Genomic DNA, 6,000 nt, shown 5'->3' on the forward strand with positions numbered 1-6,000 from the left:
AACTCGTAGTGACCTGGAGAATCATGACAGGTTAGTTTTATCATTTAGTGAACAGATTAAAAAAGCAAAACAAAAAAATCAACTGTGGGAATTGCACATTTTTTGCAATTTCACCGCACTTTGAATTTTTTTCCTGTCTTCCAGTACATGATATGTTAAAAATAATGGTGTCGTTGAAATGTACAACTCGTTCCGCAAAAAACAAGTGCTTACATGGCCATTTTGACCAAAAATAAAAAAGTTCTGGGAAGGCTCTGGGAAGAAGGGGAGCAAAAAATGAAAATGCAACACCAAAAATACCTCTGGTTGTTAAGGGGATAAAATTCTCCTCACATTTCACTCTCTGCAAGGAGAAATATTCCCCCTTGGATCCCTGTCAGATGCCTGTCACCCAATCAAACCACATCTCACACTTTGCATTGATGAGGGGCAGTACCCCGAAACACAGTGTCTGTAAATTGAGATTTTGGTTTTGGCTTTTATCCTAAGTCATGTGACCAGGCTCGTTGGAGAATCAATATTGACTTTTAGGATTGCTACTTCCTATAGGTGGCACTAGAGATCTAATCCTCTTCCTCTCTGAAGAGACAATTCTAAACTTTTAAACACAGGGAGAGGGATATGTTTTGCAGCATGTTCACAGAACTTGTGCCATTGCTGAAGCCCTTTCGTGTTCTCACCTACTATGATACCTTCCATAGCGCCAATTGAATTTGATGCCCCCACACAAAGGATGATTCCTCACAGTGAATTCAAGCACATAATTTGCTCCCACAGTACACCAAACATATAGTACAGCACTCCACCCATCAGCCTCTGGCGGTTTTAATCACAGCAGGATCCTATCTACTCATATAAATGTAGGCTTCAGCCCAGGAGATGATTCACATTAGGATAGGTTCCCAACAAACAGAATCGCCTTATCGCGGCTGCTGGGTACACATGAATTGGCCAATTTATATTCTAAGTATTATAATTTTTTCCTATTTTCTAGAGCAGTAATACAATTAAAATTTCATATAGTTCATATTTTCATGCGCTACATAGTGCAGCTTTATTTGTCAGTCAGTTATTTATGGAGATGTCTACAGTTAATATGCACGATACACAACTGTTTTCTGTTTCGAGGTGACTGTCAGTCTTTTATTATTTGCATACAGTATAATGATCACCACAGCACTTTTTACACTATAATTGCCCCCACATCTCCCATATAGTATCGTGGCCCCCACAAGCCCTATATATATTATGATGCCCCTCACAGCCCCTGATACAGTATGATGGCCCCCTTAGCCCCTTATGCAACATGATGGCCTTGCGGAGACTGGGGCTCTGCACACTGAGCGCGATGTAGTAATGTCATCGCTTCTGCTGCGCTGAGACTCAGGGTTTAGATACACAGGCTGATTGATGGAACAGGGAGCTGATGTCTCTCTGTTCCATCATTATATTCAACTGTACCTGCCTTCAGATACCATTGACATAGGATTCCTAGTGAAAGTAGTGGCTGCGTGGCTTGCCATTATGGGCGGTACGCTACTGACGCTGTTTTTGATGACTCACTTGCTATTTTGCTAGGCTCGTTTTTATCCAGGATGCAGCTGCCCAGATTATAGTATTTTAACTATGGGCATTTACCCTTTAGATGCAGTGTCGGACTGGGATGCAAAGGGCCCACCAGTAACATTGACTTTGGGGGGCCCACATTTCACCTGAATGCAAATATTACACTACCTTCATTCACAAATTTACCTATATCACTATATAATAATACACTAGGTAGTTTGGTTAATGAATGATGAGATGCTGTTTTTTTATGTACATAAAGAATCAAGTCAATTATGCCAAGTACTGCCCATACAGTGGGGTTAGGAGCCCAGATCTGCACAGGGGCCCACCGGTGAATTCCCCTGTTACCCTATGAGCCAGTCCGAGTCTGTATAGATGCCATGGACAGTGAAGCTACTCTTCTAACAGTAGGTGCAGGTGGTGATCTAGTTTTTATGATGATATATCCTGCAGAAAGAAAACTAGTAAACTTCTTTTAGAATTTTCATCCATGTGATCACTAATATCTATCTATAATATATGTAATATCTATAATATATCTATAATATATCAGAAGATCATTCACCTGGGTTTTCCCATTAGGAAATGGTACGGCTGAGAATTTCTTCACTACTTAATTAGAATATAAAAGGCAATTGCTAATTATGCAAAAACTAATAAAATCCACAGTAATATGAAATCTACACTCGCCTCAGATCTAGAACAAAAGACCTGGGGGCAAATAATCATCTCTGAGGCTGGCCCAGGGCACGCTGCACATTCATCTCTATAATTCAAGCAGGGAACGTTTTACATTCTGTCCACATTATTTTGCACTGTAAGATATATCCTTTATTTATTGTCTTGTCGCCTCTATAGAAATGCATTACCCACTGTAGTTTTATATCACATAAAAAAGTTTTTGAAACTTTGAAATGTATATTTTAACGTCTAGAAACGTTTCAGAATGTCCCCCTGTACACGAGAATTAGGACTATGAGACTGAGCGTCTGAGCACGTGTGACCTCCCAGTACGGAATACATTAGATCAGGGGTCCCCAAACTTTTTAAACAGGGGGCCAGATCATGGTCCCTCAGACCATTGGATTGCCGGAATATAGTTTAAAAAAAATTATGAATAAATTCCTGTGCACACTGCACATATCTTATTTAGAAGTAATAAAACAAAATAGGAACAAATACAATATTAAAAATGAAGAAGTAAAGTTAAATCATCAAACTTACCGATTTTTTGGGTTCTTCGAATATCCTACACTTCGAGTCAATTTTTTCTCTTTCTTGATATCATTGTTTCCTAGGGATTCAAAATTGCTATTATTAAAATTCCAACATATATACCGCGCTACAAAAACAATATACCAGCAATAAAATTGCCCACACAGAAACATACAGACTGCACTGCCCATCAATGCAGTCTGACCAGTGCCCATCAATGCAGCGTGATCAGTGCCCATCAATGCAGCCTGATCAGTGCCCATCAATGCAGTCTGATCAGTGCCCATCAGTGCAGCCTGATCAGTGCCCATCAATGCAGTCTGATCAGTGCCCATCAATGCAGTCTGATCAGTGCCCATCAATGCAGTCTGATCAGTGCCCATCAATGCAGCCTGATCAGTGCCCATCAATGCAGTCTGATCAGTGCTCATCAATGCAGCCTGATCAGTGCCCATTAATGCAGCCTGATCAGTGCCCATCAATGCAGTCTGATCAGTGCCCATCAATGCAGTCTGATCAGTGCCCATCAATGAAGTCTGATCAGTGCCCATCAATGAAGTCTGATCAGTGCCCATCAATGCAGTCTGATCATTGCCCATCAATGCAGTCTGATCAGTATCCATCAATGCAGCGTGATCAGTGCCCATCACTGCAGCCTGATCAGTGCCCATCAATGCAGTCTGATCAGTGCCCATCAATGCAGCTTGATCAGTGCCCATCAGCGCAGCCTGATCAGTGCCCATCAATGCAGTCTGATCAGTGCCCATCAATGCAGTCTGATCAGTGCCCATCAATGCAGCCTGATCAGAGCCCATCAATGCAGTCTGATCATTGCCCATCAATGCAGCCTGATCAGTGCCCATCAATGCAGTCTGATCAGTGCCCATCAATGCAGCCTGAAGAGTGCCCATCAGCGCAGCCTGATCAGTGCCCATCAATGCAGTCTGATCAGTGCTCATCAATGCAGCCTGATCAGTGCCCATCAATGCAGCCTGATCAGTGCCCATCAATGCAGTCTGATCAGTGCCCATCAATGAAGTCTGATCAGTGCCCATCAATACAGTCTGATCATTGCCCATCAATGCAGTCTGATCAGTATCCATCAATGCAGTCTGATCAGTTCCCATCAATGCAGTCTGATCAGTGCCCATCAATGCAGCCTGATCAGTGCTCATCAATGCAGCCTGATCAGTGCCCATCAATGCAGTCTGATCAGTGCCCATCAATGAAGTCTGATCAGTGCCCATCAATACAGTCTGATCATTGCCCATCAATGCAGTCTGATCAGTGCCCATCAATTCAGTCTGATCAGTGCCCATCAATACAGTCTGATCATTGCCCATCAATGCAGTCTGATCAGTATCCATCAATGCAGTCTGATCAGTTCCCATCAATGCAGTCTGATCAGTGCCCATCAATGCAGTCTGATCAGTGCTCATCAATGCAGCCTGATCAGTGCCCATCAATGCAGCCTTATCAGTGCCCATCAATGCAGTCTGATCAGTGCCCATCAATGAAGTCTGATCATTGCCCATCAATTCAGTCTGATCAGTGCCCATCAATTCAGTCTGATCAGTGCCCATCAATGCAGTCTGATCAGTACCCATCAATGCAATCTGATCAGTGCCCATCAATGCAGTCTGATCAGTGCCCATCAATGCAGCCTGATCAGTACCCATCAATGCAGTCTGATCAGTGCCCATCAATGCAGTCTGATCAGTGCCCATCAATGCAGTCTGATCAGTGCCCATCAATGCAGCCTGATCAGTGCCCATCAATGCAGTCTGATCATTGCCCATCAATGCAGTCTGATCAGTGCCCATCAATGCAGTCTGATCAGTGCCCATCAAAGCAGTCTGATCAGTGTCCATCAATGCAGTCTGACCAGTGCCCATCAATGCAGTCTGATCAGTGTCCATCAATGCAGTCTGATCAGTGTCCATCAATGCAGTCTGATCATTGCCCATCAATGCAATCTGATCATTGCCCATCAATGCAATCTGATCAGTGCCCATCAGTGCAGTCTGATCAGTGTCCTTCAATGCAGTCTGATCAGTGCCCATATTGGTGGAACTCCACTTTTACCTCAGGCTCAGACCGGTGTGGTTCAAGAATCCCCAATAGGCAGCATTGGTCCCTAAAATGCAGGTAGATGTCCCCAATAGGCAGCATAAGTCTCCAATAGGCAGGTAAATGTCCCCAATAGGTAGCACAGGTCCCCAATAGGAAGGTAAATGTCCCCAATAGGCAGGTAAATGTCCCCAATAGGCAGCACAGGTCCCCAATAGGCAGGAAAATGTTCCCAATAGGCAGGTAAATGTCCCCAATACGTAGCACAGGTCTCCAATAAGCAGCACAGGTCCCCAATAGGCAGCACAGGTCCCAATAGGCAGGTAAATGTCCCCAATAGGTAGCACAGGTCCCCAATAAGCAGCACAGGTCCCCAATAGGCAGGTAAATGTCCCCAATAGGCAGCACAGGTCCCCATTAGGCAGCATAGGTCCTCAGTAGGCAGGTAAATGTCCCCATTAGGCAGCACAGGTCCCCAATAGGCAGCATAGGTCCCCAATAGGCAGCATTGGTCCCCAATAGGCAGCACAGGTCCCCAATAGGCAGGTAAATGTCCCTAATAGGCAGCACAGGTCCCCAATCGGCAGGTAACTGTCAGCATTAGGCAGCACAGGTCCCCAACAGGCAGGAAAATGTCCCCAATAGGCAGCACAGGTCCCCAATAGGCAGGTAAATGTCCCAAATAGGCAGCACAGGTCCCCAATAGGAAGCATAGTCCCCAATAGGCAGCACAGGTCCCCAATAGGCAGGTAAATGACCCCAATAGGCAACACAGGTCCCCAATAGGTAGGTAAATGCCCCCATAAGCAGCACAGGTCCCCAATAAGCAGCACAGGTCCCCATTAGGAAGCACAGGTCCCCAATAGGCAGCACAGGTCCCCAATAGGCAAGTAAATGTCCCCATTAGGCAGGAAAATGTCCCCAATAGCCAGCATAGTCCCCAATAGGCAGCACAGGTCCCCAATAGGACCCGACGTTAAAAAAAAAAGACCTATGTCTCCCGTTGCTCTGAAGAGGTGCCCGGTCGTATCAGCCTTCTTCCTGCACAGACACAGGCGGCGTGACATCATCAGGCTGTGCAGGCGGCGTGATGACAATCATATCTGTGTGCACTGTGCTCTGCTGCATGGGGAGGGCTGCGCAACG

Source organism: Dendrobates tinctorius, unplaced genomic scaffold (assembly GCF_039654945.1).
Source record: "Dendrobates tinctorius isolate UK_male_01 unplaced genomic scaffold, ASM3965494v1 ptg000070l, whole genome shotgun sequence".
NCBI classification, from domain to species: Eukaryota; Metazoa; Chordata; class Amphibia; order Anura; family Dendrobatidae; genus Dendrobates; species Dendrobates tinctorius.